This window comes from Hyla sarda, chromosome 5 (genome assembly GCF_029499605.1).
Source record: "Hyla sarda isolate aHylSar1 chromosome 5, aHylSar1.hap1, whole genome shotgun sequence".
NCBI lineage: Eukaryota > Metazoa > Chordata > Amphibia > Anura > Hylidae > Hyla > Hyla sarda.
In genome coordinates, this window is record NC_079193.1 from 63,983,414 (window position 1) to 64,007,680 (window position 24,267).

The window sequence follows — 24,267 nt, forward strand, 5'->3', positions numbered from 1 at the left end:
TTTAACCTTTTTGAAACTGAAAAGACACTAAGATGGCATTTACGTTCATAGCAGCTACATGTTTATTGTTCATCAATCAGGTCACGGATACCAATGACCAACGGGCCATTTCACACTTATATGCACTTAATCATGACCTATCCTTTTTGCTATTGGCTAGCAAACATTTGTGGAGAACTGTATAGAGGAACCACATCATTAGTAAAAAAAAAAAAAAAAAAAAAGGGGGGCATGGATTGGCTAAAGGGTCATGAAAAGGGAACTTCAAACTTGATACCATAATGGTTGGTCCATTTTGATCTTTGCTATTGCACTCCTCTGCTTCTATATACATCACTGGTTATAGATATAATATGATGCAAAAATGGACCAAATATAGTAGATGTTACATTTAAGTGAATGGGATGTTAAGAGTTTTATCTACTAACTGATCAAGGAAGACATTTAACTTATTTTCTGGAGCTTATTGTAATGTTGGACTGAATTCAATTAGCTAATGAAATACATGCAAAGACATATTTTTATTTGGGATTTTGACCAGGTTACCAGTTTAAAGGCCACATCTGTCGCGAGGCGACATGTGTATCTCGCCTCATGCAGCTGATTGCAGAATACCTAGGGGCAGCTTGTTCCATGGAGCGGTCATAGTTCATACTGTCAAGGATCTTATGCTACACAAAAGCCCTCTTGACTCTCTTGTTCTGTACTGTTGGCTTCATTGATCTCATGACATGCAAATGATGACTGGATACCAATGTGGAATGCAAGACAATGAAGACTGGGAATGTCATATTATTTGATAACTGTATGACCATTATATAGAGGTCTTCAGTACACTTTTATGGTACTGTAAGATATGGCAGATTTTCTACATCCAAACCTTATTTGCTTATGATTTTCAATGGGCGGGGAAGGGGTGCCCTTTTGAGTTTTCTACTCAGGCAACAATAAAGCCCAAATTAGCCCTGACAAGGTTGTTCTACTGGATACCCAAGCGAAATGGTCATAGAAGCTCATAGAAGCTCATGTAATTCACAATTCTTAGACTCTCAAAGATTTTGAAATGACAGGACAGAAAATGTGATATGCACTAAAGCCCTTTAGGCTTCATGTAGGAGTGTAACATTGGGTTGGTTCAAGCATTCAATAAAAGGTTTAATTTCTAATTGCTCTTGGAGAAACTGAATTGACCTCAAAATTTGTTGGGCATCTACATCGGCTTTCTTTGACTATAACAGCTGGCAAAATAGATTTACACTTTAATACATATCACTTCAAGCTGCAATCCTTTGGCTACAAATCTATAAACAGGTGTTCCCTTCAGTGACCCCATTTTCTGTTGGATAATGTCATCCAAAACTTGTCTACGCACTCTTAGAGAAGAACAGAACTATCCGTTGACTTCTGTAAAGAGACAGATTTCAGGTTATTCTGGGACCATTGATTAATTTTTGGAAGAACATTTGGGAACTTCACTGGCAAAAAAACATGAATAAAATATGACCTCCTACAGACACTAGATCATTACTGTGCCTACAACTCTTCATTTGTCTGATATGGGTGAAGTGTGTCTAGCGCATCCCCAAAATTGTTCATGTAGATACAGAATCATTGACATAAAAACATAAAAATATCTGGCACAGGCATAGAGTATCAGAAATAATAGTAGTGGCTCAATGATCTCTAATTGATCTCTAATTGTGTTGCTCACCAGGTAATAGGAACCTTCCTCTAAACTTACATCCTAATTATTGCACAATTACGTGATGGGATTAAGGAACACATTCTTAAACTTCACCTGAATGGTTCTAATCTGGTCTCTCATAGTGATAAGCGGCATAAGCCATATTCAAATTCACGATATTTCGTGAATATATGGACGAATATTCGTCATATATTCGTGAAATTCGCAATATTCGCTTTTTTTCTGCATATTTATGCGCATATACCTAAATATATGCGCAAATTCGCGAATATTGCGCCCTCCCTTCTTTAATGGTATAGGGAACTAATGGGCTAGTGCAGTGGTCTCCAACCTGCGGACCTCCATATATTGCAAAACTACAACTCCCAGCATGCCCGGACAGCCGTTGGCTGTCCGTGCATGCTGGAGTTATAGTTTTGCCAAATCTGGAGGTCCGCAGGTTGGAGACCACTGCACTAGCCCATTAGTTCCCTATACCATTAAAGAAGGGAGGGCGCAATATTTGCGAATATGTGAATATGCGAAGAGCAGAGAGCGATGCAGTGATCACTGTGATGTGTACTGTGAACAAAAAAATTCGTAATTGCGAATATAAAGTGCTTTATTCGCAATATTCGCGAATATGCGATATTTGCAATTAAAATTCGAATTGCGAAAATTGGCGGGCAACACTAGTCTCTCATATGTGCGGTTATATAAGGTATCTGCATCATGATGAAATATGTGGTGTAGGCCATAAGGCACTGCAGATCCATAAATATATCAATGCATTTTTTATTTTTATTGATTCTCTATTCACATTTAAAGCTGTCATCATAATTCTTTATAATAAAATGTAAAATCTGTCATCGTTTTGCGGACAGACACACCGTTTAAAACTCAGCAGTTCTTGAGTAGGACCACAACACAAAAGGGAAATAAATAAAAAATGTTTAGCCGTCTATATATAGGTGCCATCTATATGTGGCTTCCTGTATAAAAAAAAAAGCGATTCAAGTCTTTAAATAGTGCCAAACCATATTTTCTAAACTAACTCAGATTATATTCCCTAACTACTCCTAACACCCCTCCTGCCCTTAATTGTTTTATACGAGCTTTAAAAAGTTGTGTATCATACCTTTCCCCTTGCTCACATTGTGTGAGCTCCCGGCAGGAGAAAGTGGGCGTTCCCCAGCAGGCGCGACTTCACTGAAGCCTGTGACAGCTGTGCCTCGCCATGCCCCACATGCACTTCCTGAGTTTAGTTTCCTGCCAGGCTGGAAGGAGACCAAACTAACTGTTTGACTTGTACAAGACACAGAACAGAGCCACCTAGTGGCCATTTATTTAATCACATTAAAAACATATAAAGGTTGAGAATTTTAACAGCAAGTAAATAGCAAAGTGTCTTATAATTAGATAAGGAACAATATATAAAAAGTTTAAACTTTGTATATAATGTATGAAGATGTGCGCAAAACAACGGCAGGAGACAGGGAAAAGGGCCTTTTGCAACCGGTCATTTTTGGCCCATGGGCCAATATTCATGAATAAGTTGTTTTGTCAACTGATAGGGTCCAAAAAATGATGCAAGTGAAGGTATGCACAAATTATCCAGCAATTGTTGGTGTGGCCCTACCTGTGCAATCATTAAGCCATGTAAAATGTTTAATAAACGGGTGTAATGAAGAAAATTGTGTCCCTGTAGTGGAATGTGACCCTTTGCACAGGGACACAAGTTTCTGCTTTACAGTCCACTCCCTCTCACTCATTTCCTGCTACCCTCTCTCAGTGGGACAGGGACACAGTTTCTCCGCACATCTCCCCGTCACTTAGACAGACTGTGGAGCATAGCCAGAGGAGCGCTCCACAGCTTTTCTCCCACCTGTCTGCACATCTACCATCTGCCCGCTACCTGTTGCAAAACTATAACTCCCACAGCATGTCCTTATGGTGACGACATGCTGTGGGTTGTAGTCTTGCAACAGGTAGCGGGCAGATGGTGGATGTGTGACGCGGGTGGGAGATGTGCGAATAAACTGTGTCCCCATTCCTATGTGAAATGGTAGCAATGATGAAGTGAGAGGGAGCGGACTGTACAGCAGAAAACTGTGTCCCTGTGTGGAGGGTCACATTCCACTACAGTGACACAGTTTCCTTCATTACAAACATTGCATGACATGTGGTCTTCTCACAATGGCCAGTATGCATAATATATGGGCAGACTGAAAATTGGTCACAGGTAATCTGGCCTAAGTAAGGGTACATTCACACGAGCGTACCGACAGCGTATTTTATGCTACAGATCAGCCGCTGAAGGACCCCTGCATGGTGGCTTTACATGTGTCTGCTCGGAGCGGTAATACGCCGCTACGAGCAGACACATTGCATGTATGAGTCGCAGCGGGCATGCGCAGCGTACATGCACATCGCGACAGCTCTCGGCCTAGCTCATGGAGCAGGGGGAGTGGCCATGATGTGTGTGAGTACACCGCACATGCGTGGCAACTCGCACATTGCAGTGTGTCTGCTCGTAGCGGCGTATTGCTGTTCCGAGGAGGCACATGTAAAGCCACCATGCAGCGGTCCTATAGCGGCAGATCTGCAACATAAAATACGCTGTGGGTATGCTCCTGTGAACGTATCCTTAGGGAGTAGTCTTCAAACAGGTCTTTTAGTGCAATGGTCCTCAACCCAGTTCTCAAGACCCACCAACATTCAGTTTTTTTTTTTCTCTAAATTACTCCATTGGAATAGAACAGGGAAAAATGATAATGTTGGACTGTTTGTGGCTTTGAGGACTGGGTTGGGGACCTCTGATTTAGATATATTTTACTCCATACCTATCCTGCTTTTATGCCTGGGATTGTGGAGGCACAAAAAAATAATAAATGTAAAAAAATAATAATGTATCCATAAAGCATCCATTTTAATCCTTCATGGCCATCTGATTCTGACATGGCCTTGTTTTCAGCGTTTCTGCCTCATGACAATGTGTACTAAACAATGAAACAATATTATAAAGCATTACTGTTATTGAAGGTAAATATATAAGAGGTATATCTGTTACTATATGAATACATCATAGGTGAAGGATATCTATTGTAGGGATGAGCGAATCGAATCTGACGAATCCAAATTTGTTACAAATTTTAGGAAAAATTTGATTCGCAACAAATGTGAATATCGCTACTATTCGATAGCGCAAATAACTTCATTAAACTCCATTTAGTGCGGTCCAAGCTCCAGGGCATCTAAAATGGCAGATCCACATGTGAGGACATGGGGCAAGGAATCCTGGGAAGGTGGGTAGGTGGGATAACCCTTAATCACATGCAGCATGCATCCAGCCACCCCTGTGATGTGACGTCCCTAAATAATCGGCAGCCATCTTGCAGCCAGACACTTCAGCCTCTTATTGCAGAGAGAGAGAGGGACAGAGGGCAATGTGTGTTGCACAGAAAAGCATTTTTGCAGCAGTGATTCACCTCCCAGTAACATCAGCGTTGTATTGCAGAGAGGGACAGAGAGCAGTGTGTGTTGCACAGAAAAGCTTTTTTACAGCAGTGATTCACCTCAAGCCCAAATCCAGCCTAGAAGCACTGGTAGGAAAGGGAATGAGATTGAGAGAGAATTTTGGGTGTAGTACACAGTGACTGTGTGCTGCAGCATTGGTGTGTACAACAACTGAAAACATAATAGCAGCCAGCCAGTTAGGGTGAGCAGAGCACTAAAAGCATCTTGTCCTCTATTAAGTGTAACCTGTACGTAGATCTATGTGGTGTACAATTTTGTTCCTGTTAAAGTCTTAAGGGCCTAGATACTGTGAAAGGCCATTCAAAAGTACACAACTGCTGGTGTTCTAGACAAATACTGTTTTAAGCATAGTGGAGCATATAGTCCTCCTCTCATATACGCACTAAGTATGTCAGGCAGAGAAGTGCCAGGACATGCACAGAGGAGTGACAGAGTCCTAAATTCATCAGGCAGAGGTCGCAGCAGACTAGGGGCGAGTGGCAGCAGGAGTCACAACGAGAGGCCTGAGCTCCCGGTATCAGCTAGCGGTCATGTCTCGACCAGCAACCTGTCTGTCGTCATTAATTGGTTAACTCTGTCATCCACTTGATCCCAAGTGACATCTGACACCCCCAGTCCACAGTCAGTGGGTTGTATAGCAATGATTGGTTTAAATTGTATTAAAGGGGTACTCCGGTGAAAAACTTTTATTTTTATTTTTTTTTATCAACTGGTGCCAGAAAGTTAAACAGATTTGTAAATTACTTCTATTAAAAAAAATCTTAATCCTTCCTGTACTTATTAGCTGCTGAATACTACAGCGGAAATTCTTTTCTTTTTGAAACACAGAACTGTCTGCTTACATCACGAGCACAGTGCTCTCTGCTGACATCTCTGTCCATTTTAGGAACTGTCCAGAACAGCATATGTTTGACATAGGGATTTCTTTTACCCTGGACAGTTCCTAAAATGGACAGAGATTTCAGCAGAGAGCAATGTGGTCGTGATGTCAGCAGACAGTTCTGTGTTTCAAACGTAAAAGAACTTCCGCTGTAGTATTCAGCAGCTAATAAGCACAGGAAGGATTAAGATTTTTTTAATAGAAGTAATTTACAAATCTGTTTAACTTTCTGTCACCAGTTGATTTAAAAAAAAAAAAAAAAGTTTTTCACAGGAGTACCCCTTTAACCCCTTAAGGACTCAGCCCATTTTGGCCTTAAGGACTCAGACAATTTAATTTTTACGTTTTCATTATTTCCTCCTCGCCTTCTAAAAATCATAACTCTTTTATATTTTCATCCACAGACTAGTATGAGGGCTTGTTTTTTGCGTGACCAGTTGTCCTTTGTAATGACATAACTCATTATATCATAAAATGTATGGCGCAACCAAAAAACACTAATTTTGTGGGGAAATTAAAACGAAAAACGCAATTTTGCTAATTTTGGAAGGTTTCATTTTCACGCTGTACAATTTATGGTAAAAATGACGTGTGTTCTTTATTATGAGGGTCAATACGATTAAAATGATACCCATTATTACATACTTTTATATTATTGTTGCGCTTAAAAAAAATCACAAACTTTTTAACCAAATTAGTACGTTTATAATCCCTTTATTTTGATGACCCCTAACTTTTTTATTTTTCCATGTAAGCGGCAGTATGGGGACTCATTTTTTTGCGCCATGATCTGTACTTTTTTTTGATCCCACATTTGCATATAAAAAACTTTTAATACATTTTTTATAATTTTTTTTTTAATAAAATGTATTAAAAAAGTAGGAATTTTGGATTTTTTTTTTTCGTTCACGCCGTTAACCGTACGGGATCATTAACAGTTTATTTTAATAGTTAGGACATTTACGCACGCGGCGATACCACATATGTCTATAAAAAAAATTTTACGCTTTTTGGGGGTAAAATAGGAAAAAACGGACGTTTTACTTTTTTATTGGGGGAGGGGATTTTTCACTTTTTTTTACTTTTACTTTTAAATTTTTTAACATTTTTTTTTTTTACACTTGAATAGTCCCCATAGGGGACTATTCAAGTGATTGCTAATACCATGATTGCTAATACTGATCTGTTCTATGTATAGGACATAGAACAGATCAGTGTTTTCGGTCATCTTCTGCTCTGGTCTGCTCGATCACAGACCAGAGCAGGAGACGCCGGGAGCCGCACGGAGGAAGGAGAGGGGACCTCCGTGCGGCGTTATGAATGATCGGATCCCCCCATCAGCGCTGCGGGCGATCCAATCATTCATTCAAATTGCGCACTGCCGCAGATGCCGGGATCTGTATTGATCCCGGCACCTGAGGGGTTAATGGCGGACGCCCGCGAGATCGCGGGCGTCGGCCATTGCCGGCGGGTCCCTGGCTGCAATCAGCAGCTGGGATCAGCCGCGCATGACACGGGCATCGCTCCGATGCCCGCGGTTATGCTTACGACGTAAGTGTACGTCCTGGTGCGTTAAGTACCACCTCATCAGGACGTACATTTACGTCCTGCGTCCTTAAGGGGTTAAATATTATTTAAAAATGTAAAATTCACATGCAGATTACAGGCGTCACTTATTAGAATCACTGCCGCAGAGCGTCTGGATGTGGCAGTAGGGTCGGGAGACCTTATGGTGTCACAATTGAAGAGATTAAAGAGATTTTTTAATTACATTTTTATTTAATTTAATTTTTATTTATTTTATTTTCTAAAAACCTTTTTTGAGGACCCATTGGAGGGCAAGTCTGGTGCCAGCAGCTGCAGTTATTCCAGCTCCAAGTAGTGGAAATGTTAAGAGTTTTAAGTAGAAGAAAATTACAAATCTGGAAAAAAAATGTTGAAACCATCATATTAATCTCAGAGTTCCCCTCACTCAGGTCTATGGAATGGACTGTTGCAGAAATTTCTACAACTTAAACTGCCCCCCTTTTAAATCCACCCTTGATGACCTTGTCACATATAATACTACCTCTTTTTTTTATAGCACTTTTATCACAGATTTTAGATTTTAGTGTTTTTTGAAGTTTGTATTTTTTGCACTTGCATGCCTACAATGAGGCAGTGAGGCGATTGCCTCAGGTGTGCTGTCCTTCTACACCCTTCTGTCACCCTCTACACCCCTCTGTCACCCCTGTATGCTCCTCTATCACCCATGTACACCCCTCTACACCCCTCTGTTACTGTGTGGGGTGAGGCCAGAGGCATTGTGTGTGGATGAGGCAGGAGGAATTGTGTGTAGGGTATGCTGGAGGAATATGGGTAAGGCAGGAGGCATTTTGGGTGCTTGTGGGGGGGGGGGGGGCTGGATGCATTTGAGTGAGGCTGGAAACATTGGGGGAGATTTATCAAAACCTGCTGTGCAAAGGAAAAGTTGCCCAATTGCCCATAGAAACCAATGAGATTTCTTATTTCATTTCATTAAACTCCATTTAGTGCGGTCCAAGCTCCAGGACATTTAAATGGCAGATCCACAAGTGAGGACATGGGGCTGTTATAAGAGCCTTGTAGTTTGCAGACTTTGTTTAACCCCTTAAGGACCGGGGTTTTTTCCGTTTTTGCATTTTCGTTTTTTGCTCCTTGCCTTTAAAAAATCATAACTCTTTCAATTTTTCACCTAAAAATCCATATGATTGCTTATTTTTTGTGCCACCAATTCTACTTTGTAATGACGTCAGTAATTTTGCCCAAAAATCTACGGTGAAACGAAAAAAAAAATCATTGTGAGACAAAATTGAAAAAAAAAAAATGCTGTTTTGTAGATTTTGGGGGCTTCCGTTTCTATGCAGTACATTTTTCGGTAAAAATTACACCTTATCTTTATTCTGTAGGTCCATACGATTAAAATGATACCCTACTTATATAGGTTTGATTTTTTCGTACTTCTGGAAAAAATCATAACTTCATGCAGGAAAATTAATACGTTTAAAATTGTCATTTCTAACCCCTATAACTTTTTTATTTTTCCGCGTATGGGGCGGTATGAGGGCTAATTTTTTGCGCCGTGATCTGAAGTTTTTAACGGTACCATTTTTGCATTGTTAGGACTTATTGATCACTTTTTATTCATTTTTCATGATATAAAAAGTGACCAAAAATGCACTATTTTGGAATTTTTTTTGCGCATACGCCATTAACCGTGCAGTTTAATTAACAATATATTTTTATAATTTGGACATTTCCTCACGTGGCAATACCACATATGTTTATTTTTATTTACACTGTGTTTTTTTTATGGGAAAAGGGGGGTGATTCAAACTTTTAATAGGGGAGGGGTTAAATGATATTCATTCACTTTTTTTCACTTTTTTTTTTGCATTGTTATAGCTCCCATAGGGACCTATAACACTACACACACTGATCATTGTTATCCCATAGGGACCTATAACACTACACACACTGATCATTGTTATCCCATAGGGACCTATAACACTACACACACTGATCATTGTTATCCCATAGGGACCTATAACACTGCACACACTGTTCTTTATCATTGATCACTGGTTTCTCATAGAAAACCATTGATCGATGATTCTGCCGCTTGACTGCTCATGCCTGGATCTCAGGCACTGAGCAGTCATTCGGTGATCGGACAGCGAGGAGGCAGGTAGGGGCCCTCCCGCTGTCCTGTAAGCTGTTTGGGATGCCGCGATTTCACCGCACGCCGTGGCCCCGCGTTATAGATCGGGAGCGGACACATGACGTTCCAGTACGTCATGTGTCCTTAAGGGGTTAAAGATGATTTATAATTTATGAAAAGTGACTTGTAAATTTCAGAAATAATCAAAATGTAACATTCTAATAGGCTATAGATAAATAAACACTTATTTACATAAATAAAAAGCTACACAGCTGTCTGGACTGGAGTGTGAATGTGGGAGATCCGTAGGATAGCTTGGATATGAACAGTGCTATAGAAGTGACACTAATGTGAATACATTTTTACAAAAACATCATAGGTGTCCATAGCCATTAAATCATTTAATTAAAGTCCTGATTTGACTCTAAGTAAGGTTTGTGTTTATGTGAAAGTGTCCAAAACAGTTTGTGCTTCACTCAGGCTTCAGTTTTTGAGAACTTTTGTAGTTTGCAGACTTTGTTTAAAGACATTTTATAATTTACTAGCTGAGTACCCGGTTTTGCCCCGTTTTTCCTTCCTTATCCTTGTTGTGGAGGAAAATCAACAGAGGAAGCTTGTGACTTCATATCCTGTCCTCATATATTGTTGTCATATCCCAACCCCATATCCCGACCTCCTATCCCGACCTCCTTTCCCGTCCTCATATCTTGATCTCTTATCCCGACCTCCTATCCCGTCCTCCTATCCTGTCCTCTTATCCCGTCCTCCTATCCCGTCCTCCTATCCCGACCTCCTATCTCGACCTCCTATCTCGACCTCCTATCCCGGCGTCCTATCCCGACCTCCTATCTCAACCTCCTATCCTGTCCTCATATCTCGACCTCCTATCCTGTCCTCATATCTTGAACTCCTATCCTGTCCTTCTTTCCCATCCTCATATCTCGACCTCCTATCCTGTCCTCCTTTCCCTTCCTCATATCTTGACCTCATATCTCGACCCCCTATCTCGACCTCCTATCCCGTCCTCCTATTCTGACCTCCTATTCCAACCTCCTATCTCGTCCTCATATCTTGCCCTCATATCCCGTCCTCCTATCCCGACCTCCTATCCTGACTTCATATCCCGTCCTTATATCCCGACCCATAATATGTGTACCAGGTATTGAAATATCTCCAGCCGTACGGAAGTTATGTGGGAACATACATTGCCCATTGATTTGCATGGGACTTTAAACAAAAACCCAGACCCTCACAAATGGGGGTGAGTAAGGGTTAAATCACCTATCCTATGTTTATTATTGACATATTAGTAACATGTGTGCCAAGTTTCATGTTAATTTCTTTAGCCGTTTGGACGTGATGCTGGAATATACACACACGTTGAGTTTTATATATATACTATCTGAGTACCCGGTGTTGCCCGGTTTTTCCTTCCTAATCCTTTTTTGGGGAGGAAAATAAACAAAGGAGGAAGCTTTTGACTTCATATGTAGTCCTCATATATTGTTGTCATATCCCAACCCGATGCAGAACAGAATTCACCCCAGTTCCGTTATTTCCTTTCACATAACATTTAATACAATATTATTTCTATGTCATTTCTCAGCACATCCAGGGTTTTCTCTCCATCTGATCATTGCGGTATTGATGAGCCAGTTTTATGTTACTATGTGGTAGCTTGTGAGATTCTTGGCCTACAAAGCACAAGCCGCCAATGCCCAGAGGTTTGGAAAGATGTTGCTTTCCTCTTTGGACTTCAATAGCTGAAGCTGTGCCTTTCCTCCTGTGATCTACATACACATATATAGTCTGCAACAGGGTTCATTTCTGGTAGCTTAAAGTTACTTTGTACTGTTTTTACACATTAATGTATTGTGGATGTTATTACTATTTAACCCCTTAAGGAACAGGCCCATTTTATTTTTGCATTTTCGTTTTTTTCCTTCTCGCCTTCTAAAAATCATAACTCTTTTATACAGTGGTCCCTCAAGTTACAATATTAATTGGTTCCAGGACGACCATTGTATGTTGAAACCATTGTATGTTGAGACCAGAACTTTATGGAAGCCTGGTAATTGGTTCTAAAGCCACCAAAATGTCATCCAAAAATAGGAAAAAGTGAGGATTAAAGAAAAATAAGTAGATAACTAATATAGATAAAGCAAATCCTTACATATAAAAGTAAGAAAGATCTGCTGGGAGCTGTAATCACTGTCTATGTCAATGTTTCCCAAGCAGGGAGCCTCTAGCTGTTGCAAAACTACAACTCCCAGCATGCCCGGACAGCCAAAGGCTGTCCGGGCATGCTGGGAGTTGTAGTTTTGCAACAGCTGGGGGCACCCTGCTTGGGAAACACGGGTCCTGTACAGTACACACAATGTCCTAAAAAGTAACAAGGAGCTGCCCTCCTCACCTGGTGTCCAAAGGAGCAGGTAACCCTGGTACAGGTAAAGTGTACAGAACATGTGATACCTCCCCGTACTGTAGGGGGCGCTACCAGACACCAGTCAGTGCATACACTTCAGTAATACATTGGTTTTCACCAGTGAATGCCATTGACACGTTTCACAGATCTGGGCTGTCTGTACATTGTATGTTGAGTCTGGTTTCAACTTAAAATGGTCCAGAAAAGACCATTGTATGTTGAGGCCATTGTAAGTTGAGGCCATTGTAAGTTGAGGCCATTGTAAGTTGAGGGACCACTGTATTTCCATCCACAGACTCATATATGGGCTTGTTTTTTGCGTAACCAATTTACTTTGTAATGACATCACTTATTTTACCATAAAATGTACAGAGCAACCCAAAAAATATTATTTATGTGGGAAAACTGAAAATAAAACCGCAATTTAGCAAGTTTTTGAAGGTTTTGTTTTTAGGGTGTACAATTTATGGTACAAATGACATGTCCCCTGCCCCCTCCCATCCCACATAACTCCTGCTAGTTCCCCACCTAGAGCTCTTGCAGAACATTTCCTTTTACATCAGTCTATTGCATATTCAGTGAGCCTACAGCACCTGCTGTATTTATTTCCTGTATATATATATATATATATATATATATATATATATATATATATGTGTGTCTGTTGTATATGACAGGAATATGGTGATGTAGACTGGTCAGAGGTGAGCTGGAGGGGGGCTGGAGCTTAGAGACCAGATTCATCTAAGCCTTCTGAGACAGCAGATATTTATGCATTGACTCGGGAGACAGGGAGAGAGCTGGGGAGCTGGAGACAATACCACACTCACAATTAAAGAACTACACAACTTCCTGTCAAGGGTGAAGAAGGCAAAAACATGCTGAAGCCAGTACTATTTGTGATAACATTATATTAGTGAGTTATATATCTTGCGGTGATAGTATTTTTAAATACAATTTTCTGAAACTGGAATACCCCTTTAACAAATTGTATATTAGCTTTCATATATAATGCCTCCGTGGTTAGCATTGCTGCTTAGTAGCACTGGTCTCCAAAGTCTTCAACTTCTGCAAGGAGATCACATGAGTCTGTGTATGAGGCTCTTGAAGAAGCTGAACTTGTTAAAGGGGTACTCCAGCGAAAAACACTTTCAAGATTTCTGATTGCGGGGGTCTTGCTGCTGGGGACCCTCGCAATCTTCGGCGCAGCAAACCGGTTATTCGTGCACAGAGTGAACACCTCTCTGTGCCAGATGACTGGCGACTACAGCCGCCGTGCCCCCTCCATTCATGTCTATGAGAGGAGGCGTAACGGCTATGTACTAGCTGTTACACCCCTCCCATAGACATGAATGGAGGGAGTGTGGTGTGAAGTAATGACACGGAAGCTCAAAGCTTCCGTTTTCCGACGACGACGCTGCCGGCCCAGAGATAGCGGGGGTCCCCAGCGCCGAGACCCCTGCAATCAGACATCTTATCCCCTATGCTTCGGAGGTGTTTTTCGCCAGAGTACTTATTTAAGACACAGATGCTGTATATGACAAGATATATATATATATATATATATATATATATATATATATATATGTTGTAAATGCAAAATAAAAGTGTGGTGTTTAGAATTATTTTACCCCTTCCTCTATATTTCCTTATTCATGCCACGGTGACTGCAGCAGCAAGAGCTCAGCTGCTTGTAGCTTACGGCGGAGGGGAGTGACAGCACAAGCATTTCTAGCTTGGCTAAAATGGTGAAGATAAGGGGAAGTATTGGGGAAGTGGACGAAGCATGACTGCTTGGAAATCAAGTGTTCTGTCTCGGGTGAGACACTTAGACTTATTATAAGGCTAATTAGCTTAATAAAACTGATGAGAACTTTTTGGAAGGTACAACATGAGAAACTTCAAGACACTACCCTGGAAGGTGAGGTGTTATTCTTTATCTCTTTGAATACATCTATATACAGTACTATGGGGGAGATTTATCAAAACCTGTGCAGAGTCAAAGTTGCCCAGTTGCCCATAGCAACCAATCAGCTCGCTTCTTACATTCCTAACAAGGCCTGAGAAAAATTAAAGAGCAAGCTGATTGGCTGCTATTGGCAACTGGGCAACTTTGCCTCTGCACGGGTTTCGATAAATCTCCCTCCTAATATCTCTATTTCTATCTATCTATCTATCTATCATTCTATCTATCTATCTTTCTATCTCACATCTATCTATCTATTTATCTATCTATCTATTTATCTATCTATTGGGTATGTTAATAACAGATATTACAACTAGTGTTGAGCGGCATAGGCCATATTCGAATTCGCGAATATTCGGGAATATTTGGACGAATATTCGCCATATTCGCGAATATTCGCATATTCGTAATATTCTCATTTTATTTTCGCATATGTGAATATTCGCACGTGCGAAAATTGACATATACGAAAAAGTGCATATGCAAAAATGTGTGTAAGCGACAATTCGCATATACGAACATTAACATATGCAAATATTCGCATATGCGAACATTAGCATATGTAAATATTCGCATATGCGAAAATGCGCACATCAGTCTCACACAGTAGTATTAGAGCCTTCTTGCACCACATAAGCTGGAAGCAGAGAGGGATGATCACTGTGATATGTACTGTGAAAAAATAAAAAAATAAAAATAAATAAAGAATATTCGTAATTACGAATATATAGCGCTATATTCGCGAATATTCGCGAATTCGCGAATATGCGATATTCGCGAATAAAATTCGAATTGCGAATATTCGCAAGCAACACTAATTACAACTTTCTCCACAATCAGCTTTTCTGAAGTTTGACTTTGTGTTGATAGCATGAACTTTTCCCATCCTTTACTTTGTCTCGTCCTTTATCATTACAAGCACATCTTCTAATGGAACATTCTGATTCATACTTGCTACGAGAAGAAAGCTTCAATACACTTAAAGTTTTGTCTATGAAACTTCAGAGTATAACTCCAAGCATGATTCTGTCTTTCAGAAACAATGTTATTTTTTCTGTTATTTTTTTCTTAAAGTTTTTCACTTGCTGTTTGTTTAGGTTGTTTACTTCTCAACAAGGACATTTTTGAATGTAGCGGAGTGTAAAGTATATAGTCAGTGGGAGCTCCATGTATTTGGTCGCTTTGGAGCATACTGAATTACCTAAGTGAGGTCTTACAATGATCTATAAAGTAAAGTAATATGCTCCTTTTCTATGGCTATCAATCTTATCTCTGTACAAGAGGCTCTTTTCCTTTCTCAAGGCTCTGTTACATTGTCTATGAATTGTGTACTCTATAAAATGTTATGGGCACCAAGAGGCCGGGTCTAATGAGACTGGGAGACAATGAGCGCAGACGTGTCTGGGGACCAAAATATAGAATATGGCAAGAGCAAAAGGCAAGGAAAATAGGTTACAAAGAAAAATACCTTCTATAGATAGGTCATAAAATATCTATCTATGTATCTATCTATCACATATCTATCTATCTATTTATCTATCACATCTATTTCTTTCATATCAATATAGCTATTTTACTTTACATGTATGACTATATGTCTACTTTAAAGAAAAAAAAATGGTGAAAAAATCCTGACTTGTTCCTACTACCTGAGTGCTTCTGTGCAGAGGCAAAATTCAAGAAGTATGGGAGGACAAGCAGGGCTCTGTGCACTAAGGACAAGCAGGGCTCTGTACACTGAGGACAAGCAGGGCTCTGTGCACTAAGGACAAGCAGGGCTCTGTACACTGAGGACAAGCAGGGCTCTGTACACTGAGGACAAGCAGGGCTCTGTACACTGAGGACAAGCAGGGCTCTGTGCACTAAGGACAAGCAGGGCTCTGTACACTGAGGACAAGCAAGGCTCTGTATACTGAGGACAAGCAGGGCCCTGTACACTGAGGACAAGCAGGGCTCTGTGCACTGAGGAAAAGCAGGGCTTTATACATTGAGGACAAGCACGGCTCTGTACACTGAGGACAAGCAGGGCTCTGTACACTGAGGACAAGCAGGGCTCTGTACACTGAGGACAAGCAGGGCTCTTTACACTGAGGACAAGCAGGGCTCTGTACGCTGAGAACAAGCAGGGCTCTGTACACTGAGGACAAGCAGGGCTCTTTACACTGAGGACAAGCAGGGCTCTGTACACTGAGGACAAGCAGAGCTCTATACACTGAGGACATGCAGGGCTCTGTACACTGAGGACAAGCAGGAGTCTGCACACTGAGGACAAGCAGGGCTCTGTACACTGAGGACAAGCAGGGCTCTGTACACTGAGGACAAGCAGGGCTCTGTACACTGAGGACAAGCAGGACTCTGTACACTGAGGACAAGCAGGGCTCTGTACACTGAGGACAAGCAGGGCTCTGTGCACTGAGGACAAGCAGGGCTCTGTGCACTGAGGACAAGCAGGGCTCTGTACACTGAGGACAAGCAGGGCTCTGTACACTGAGGACAAGCAGGGCTCTGTACACTGAGGACAAGCAGGGCTCTGTACACTAAGGACAAGCAGGAATCTCTGCATTGAGGACAAGCAGGGCTCTATAGACTGAGGACAAGCAGGGCTCTGTACATTGAGGACAAGCAGAGCTCTATACACTGAGGACATGCATGGCTCTGTACACTGAGGACAAGCAGGAGTCTGCACACTGAGGACAAGCAGGGATCTGTACACTGAGGACAAGCACGGCTCTGTACACTGAGGACAAGCAGGGCTCTGTACACTGAGGACAAGCAGGACTCTGTACACTGAGGACAAGCAGGGCTCTGTACACTGAGGACAAGCAGGGTTCTGTACACTGAGGACAAGCAGGGCTCTGTACACTGAGGACAAGCAGGGTTCTGTACACTGAGGACAAGCAGGGCTCTGTACACTGAGGACAAGCAGGGCTCTGTACACTAAGGACAAGCAGGAATCTCTGCATTGAGGACAAGCAGGGCTCTATAGACTGAGGACAAGCAGGGCTCTGTACATTGAGGACAAGCAGAGCTCTATACACTGAGGACATGCATGGCTCTGTACACTGAGGACAAGCAGGAGTCTGCACACTGAGGACAAGCAGGGATCTGTACACTGAGGACAAGCACGGCTCTGTACACTGAGGACAAGCAGGGCTCTGTACACTGAGGACAAGCAGGACTCTGTACACTGAGGACAAGCAGGGCTCTGTACACTGAGGACAAGCAGGGTTCTGTACACTGAGGACAAGCAGGGCTCTGTACACTGAGGACAAGCAGGGTTCTGTACACTGAGGACAAGCAGGGCTCTGTACACTGAGGACAAGCAGGGCTCTGTACACTGAGGCTCTGTGATACACCTCCGGCTAAACCACACTATTAATTAACCGTAATTTTAGCTATTAACTAAGTAAAAACATGCAATAGTGTGTCAGTACTACAAAGCAGCAGTGACAAACATGCCTCCTGTTCAAAGAAGCCTCACCAAATGGTAAAATTTGACCCCATTAAAAAATGAATAAATATTGTTTAGAATACTTATTACTTAAGTATATTATTTTCAAATTTAAAAGTGTAATTTATAGCATTGCAAAAATGTTTGCACCCTCCCGAAGGAGGTATGAGCTTTTCTGGCAAACACACATATGGGCCTTTGGAAATGTCCTGTAATCTAGACTGATTCCAACACCAATCCCATTTAAATAAAAAAACTGGAGTGCATTGTGTAAACTTTAGCTTTTTTAATGTAAATTAGTTGAATTGAAGTTTGAGTTTCGCAACTCTTTTTATTGCATTTCAGGCTGAATTGATGGTGCAAAACATGGTAAAAAGTGATGCAAATATCTACATTTTAATTATACCCCCCACTGTGTCTGTATGTGTGTGGACACCCAGTGATTATGTAATAGATTTTTAATGAGTGTTCTTATTTTGTGATATTGTGATATTTTGCGCATTTTGTGATATGGTGTTGAATTGGTTTCATGAGAAATTGAAGTCCTTAATTGAACCTAAGTTAATATAAGGGCTAACAAATTTCTATGTATAATGGTCCGGTTTTGCACTATTGCACTTTATTTTATCATTCTCTTATATAACTGGCATTGTAATATAACCACTGTATTATGAGACTCTATTTGTTCATCTATTATGTCACGGATTAATAAAGATTTGCATTTATTTTACTCATTGTTGTGGTGATAATGGTTCATATATTTTGTAGAAATCTAAATATGTCTGCCTGGTCTGATTGATGCTCCATTAAAGGAATTTTACCATAACATTAATTATACATGTAATACATTAGTATCCTGCTATCCCTTCTGCCTATACATAGAGCAGAATTACAAAGTCGACTTGCATTTCCATCAGATTCTCGGCTTTTCTAATTCTGGTATGGTATGTAATCACAATTCGTGATGACCTCTAAGCCTGTCACCAGAGAGAGACTTAAGAATACTGTTTTTCTGATAGAGAGATTTAGGAATCCATATTCCCCATTTTACCTGTAATGCTTTCCTTCATCCCTGCAAACTGATCTGTCAAAAATCTATTCCAGAGTACTTATTTTCTGGGAATTGATGCTTGTCAGGTCTTAACATGATAATGGTTCACACAGGTGCTTCCCAAAATAAGAAAAATAGTTATTATTCTTCTAATATGTTGGGGAGGAAATACATTTTTATCTAAAGTTGTTGGCCTTCATGAATATCATGGGTTATACATCTGTCCGATTGACCTAATGTGTCAGAAGAAGTCAAACTGTTTCCGTCACATGTTTTCCTAGACTTTTTTTTTAATAAAGTTTATATGTTTATAAAACAAACATATTAAACAAATTCAAAAGTGAATTATTCAATCTGACAATGTTTTGGTGAGGAATGATAAATGTTTATAAAAGAATGGCGCATTGCATTTTTAGAGAAAGATCTATCATCGTAATAATGACTGATTATTTAATGAATATTACATTGCATAGTGTTCCCTGTTAGCAGTAATTTATAATAACAAAAACATTCAGAAAGTGCAGCTATAAATTCAACCTTTATGGTCAGAAATAGAGATGAGCGAATTTTTGAAAAATTAGATTTGGCCGATTCGCCGAATAAAAAAAGAAAATAAAAAAATGATTCATTCCGAATATATTCTTGGCAAATGTTTATTAGTAATGTATTTTAATGATGTGTTTAATAAAGTGTGTGTGTTTTACTTTTTACTCTATTTTTTTTTTTACATTTTTTAGGTAGTACTACTATTCCCAACATGAAGGGAGTAGTAGTACCTGTGCTACTAGACTGATCGCCCTGGGTGTCACTCCTGATACCTGCTGTGATTGTCCTGTATAATGTATAGATGTGGGCGGCTTTCTTGCATCTAGATAAGACGATTGCATTGGGTGTCAGGAGTGACACCCACTGTGATCTGTCCTCAACTGCAGGTACTACTGCTTCCAACATGGAGCACACTCTGCTCTATGCTGGGAGCTGTAGTACCTGCATTAATAGATTAATGTATAGATTACTCATACTTCTCTGGTCCCACTGTAGTATGAGTATATGCTGTATATATACCTATTATTTATATTACCCACAGAGAGGTGTGATTGGCTGGAACCATCGGGCCAATCCCAGCTCTCTGGGGAAATATGAATAAGTAATGTGAATTCTATTCACATCAATGGCCGGCTGGAGTATAGTGCAGAGATGCGAGCGTAGGAGAAAGTCACTCCGTCTCTGCAATAGAAAGGACAATCGCATCAGGTGTCAGGAGTGACATCCGGAGCGATCTGTCTATTAGTACAGGTATTTTTAGGTCCCTGCCCTCACACATAAATTGATCCCTGTTTAAAAATTACCATTAACATTTTTTTTTTTGTCTTTCAATATTCGGGAGCGGGCAGGGACCAGAAAATTCAGCGCTCAATATAAAAAATTCATAATTTCATATTTTTTTTCTAGTTTTCAATCTAAATCATATTTTTTTTTATTTTCACTTTACTTTTTTGGCCCCATTTATCTTATTTTTTTTTGGGGGCATTTAGATGTGCTGCCATGAATTATTGCGGGGATCAGAGACGAGCCAAGAACAGGGACATCAGTAATATGTATAATACAGTGGGCAAAAAAGGCTGAGTTTCCTTAATTTACTAAAAATCCATAAATTTATAGAGGTCTTCTATCCGAAATCAAAAATACTTCAAAGTGTAATTGGCAGAGGCAGATGGCCGGGACAATAATGTATGTATGTAGTTAATGTAATTGTGACGGCGATGTCATTGTAATTAATAATTACAATGACATCGTCCTTTACAACTACAATTACAAAAGATCCCGCATAAACACGAGATACAAGTAAAAGGCTTCATGAGTGATTCAGCAGTCATTCATATGGTCCTGCCACAGGATAATTGAGCCACATATTACGGCTCTTAAAATATGCACCAAACTACTACAACTTGTATCGGGCATGAGTCTGTCCATCTAAAAGGACCCATAGACCAGGCTGCACGTGACTCGTAACAAAAAGAACACAATTTTTTTTCAGCCTCCCCAGCTAGAATTAACCATTAGTCATAGTCCATGGCAAAATAAAAAAAAGACCCCAAGTTATGTGGTAAACTAGCTGTTCTCCAGAAGAGAAAGAGCTTCTCCTCTTGTGCAACCTGTTGACATTAGTTTTCAAGTCAGTGTTCAATCCCTAAAAGAGGTGGCGTTACATGACCAGTACTTTTCCTTCAGGAGCAGGACTACTTTGCATACTTTTTTCAATGAAGTGTTGTCTGGCCTATGCCAGCTTGATGGACCCTGAAGGAAATATATGACTTTTTCAAATTTATGTCAAAAGTGGCTCCCTGAACCAACTGGAACCCTGTACTGTATTGACGAGGGTCGAGAATAGAGATGAGAACATTTTTCGAAAAATTCGATTTGGCCAATTCGCCGAATTTTCCCCAAAAATGTGTTTCAGTCCAAATTTATTCGCAGCAAATCGCTATTAAAAACAGCTATTTCTGGCCTAAAGAGAGCCTTAATAGGCATGTATAACAATTTGCCTTGCTGTAACACGCATAGGGTGTGTGTTGGATTAGTGAAATAATAATACTGTTATTCAATATGACATGCAGATCAGAGGCGTCGCTATTAGAATCACTGTCGCAGAGCAGCACAATGACAGAACCTGGAGGTGACATCAGCATGAGGAGTCCATATAGTGGTTGAATGACACAGCATGGAGGTGGCGGCACCATAAGAACATATGGTGGCTGAATGACACAGCCTGGAGTTGGCGGTAGCATATAGTGACTTAATGACACAGCCTGGAGTTTGTGGCAGCAAGAGGAGAACATATAGTGGCTTAATGACACACCCTGGAGGTGGTGGAAACATGAGGAGACCATATAGTGCCTGAATGACACAACGTGGAGGTGGCGGCAGCATGAGGAGACCATATTGTGGCTGAATGACACAGCCTGGAGTTGGCAGCAGCATGAGGAGACCACATAGTGGCTGAATGACACAGCCTGGAGTTGGCGGCAGCATATAGTGGCTGAGTGACGCAGCCTGGAGTTTGTGACAGCATGAGGAGAACATATAGTGGCTGAATGACACTGCCTGGAGGTGGCAACAGCATGAGAAGAACATATGGTGGCAGTATGAGACAGCTTGGAGCTGGCATCAGCATGAGGAGAACATATGGTGGCAAAATGAGACAGCCTGGAGCTGACATCAGCATGAGGAGAACATATGGTGGTAGAATGAGAAAGCCTAGAGGTGGCAGCAGCAGCATGAGGAGACCTGAAAGTAATCCAGTGACAGAGTGGTGCGGTGAGGGGCAATACCAGTACCTGGTGATGAAGATGGATGAAAAAAGGAGAACTTGGCATCAAATGTGTGGCATCAGGTGGGTGCAGGATCAGAATAGTAGCTGAGGCTGGTAAGCAGAAGAAAATGGTCTCTTTTGTAAAAGTGTTAGTGTGCACAAGTAAGCATATAGGATATGCAATACATAAAACTTAATTTTTAACCCCTTAACAATGCAGTACATAAATGGACGTCCTGGTGAGCTGGTACTTAACGCACCAGGACGTACATTTACGTCCTATGCATAACCGCGAGCATCGGTGTGATGCTCGTGTCATGCACGGCAGGTCCTGGCTGCTGATAGCAGCCATGGACCTCCCCGTAATGGCGGACATCCGCGATCGCGTTGATGTCCGCCATTAACTCCTCAGATGGCGTGATCAATACAGATCACAGCACCTGCAGCATTGCGGTACTTTGAATGGATGATCGGATCGCCTGCAGCGCTGCTGCAGCGATCCGATCTTCCAGCATGGCAGCCGGAGGTTCCCTCACCTGCCTCCGCTGCCTTCCTAGGGTCTTCTGCTCTGGTCTGCGATCGAGCAGACCAGAGCAGAAGATGACTGATAATACTGATCAATGCTATGTCCTATACATAGCACTGAGCAGTATTAGCAATGGAATGATTGCTATAAATAGTCCCCTATGGGGACTATTAGAGTTTAGAAATAAAAGTAAAAAAAGTTTAAAAAAAATAAAAAAAATTGAAAATCCCACTCCCCCAATAAAAATGTGAATTGTCCCATTTTCCCTATTTCACCCCCAAAAAGTGTAAACAAAATATTGTGTATACATATTTGGTATCGCCGCGTGCATAAATATCCCAACTATTAAAATAAAATGTTAATGATACCGTATGGTGAACGGCGAGAATGTAAAAAAAAAAAGTCTAAAATAGCTGCTTTTTATAACATTATATTCCAAAAAAAAATTATAAAAAAAAGTATTAAAAGTTTAATATAAGCAAATTCGGTATCAATAAAAAGTAAAGATCACAATGCAAAACATTAGCCCTCATACCGCCGCTTATATGGAAAAATGAAAAAGTTATAGGTCTTCAAAATAGGGGGATTTTAAACGTACTAATTTGATTAAACAGTTTGCAATTTTTTTTAAGCGCAACAGTAATAGAAAAGTATGATATCATGGGTTTCATTTTAATCGTTTTGACCCAATAAAGAATAAAGAACACACGTCATTTTTACCGTACATTGTACAGCGTGAAAACAAAACCTTCCAAAATTTGCAAAATTGCGGTTTTCTTTTTAATTTCCCCACACAAATAGTATTTTTTTGGTTGCACCACACATTTTATGGTAAAGTGAGTGATGACATTACAACGGACAATTGGTCGTGCAAAAAACAAGCCCTTATACTAGTCTGTGGATGAAAATATAAAAGAGTTATGATTTTTTGAAGGTGAGGAGGAAAAAACGAAAACATAAAAATAAAATTGGCCTTAAGGCCCAAATGGGCTGAGTCCTTAAGGGGTTAATAATATGCTTAGGATAAAATATATGGACCCAACATTTTTTTTTTTAAATCAAACAGAAGGAGAGGTGTGCAAAAAACGCCAGGTGCCACCTTCACCACCAACTGTTGATGTGATGCAAAGACCTCTAAAAGGTGGAAGGGAACAACATATTGTCCATTGTAGCAGGTGGGTTTAAAAACTTCTCCTGGAAGGAACCTCTCCATATTTCCATCAACAAACACTGGGAAATGGTAGTGTTTGTAGGGGGAAATCGGTAGAGGTTCCTGTGTGGGGCCGCCCTTTTTTGGGCGAGTAACACTTGCCAAGAAGGGAATTAACAATGTGAGAGTAAGGCCTTACAGGGGAAGTTTTTACCCCCACCGGTTACAAGGAACCATACATTGTTCCCTTCCACCTGTCACAGCGAGCGCTCCGGCCCTCTAATCCGGACCGAAGCGCCTGCTCCCTCGGCCTCCCTCCTCGGGTTCCCGGCGCCTCCCGGTCAGATGCGCTGACCGAGAGCGTGGGCCCCTTCTGACAGGGATGCGGCTGCCGTGGCGGCTGGTCCCCGCTCGCGTCGCATCCCTATCTGTCTTACCCTGCTCCACGCTCCCTGCGCCGACGTTCTCTGCCTCCCAGCGCGCACGGCCCCGCTCTCTAGAGCACGCGCACGCCGGCTTCAGTAAATTTAATGGTGCGCTGGTTCCTGACCTCAGTTCCTTTTCCAATAAATGCTACCTGCCCCTTCCTGCCTTGCCAGATCTTT

At 41.0% G+C, this 24,267-nt stretch overlaps 1 protein-coding gene and 1 long non-coding RNA gene across 4 annotated transcripts in view; one reads left to right on the plus strand and one right to left on the minus strand.

Annotated features, from left to right (window-relative positions):
- DPP6 (dipeptidyl peptidase like 6) overlaps nucleotides 1–24,267 on the minus strand; it is a 1,248,955-nt gene that overhangs the window by 892,202 nt on the left and 332,486 nt on the right. The window lies entirely within an intron of this gene.
- LOC130273200 (uncharacterized) overlaps nucleotides 1–24,267 on the plus strand; it is a 76,081-nt gene that overhangs the window by 35,900 nt on the left and 15,914 nt on the right. The window contains exon 5 of one of the 3 annotated variants that reach the window (XR_008843910.1): nucleotides 21,292–21,408. The exons of the other annotated variants lie outside the window; for them this stretch is intronic. This is a non-coding gene — a long non-coding RNA (uncharacterized LOC130273200). Of the gene's footprint in view, nucleotides 1–21,291; nucleotides 21,409–24,267 lie in introns of those variants that run through there. 3 annotated transcript variants of the gene reach the window in all.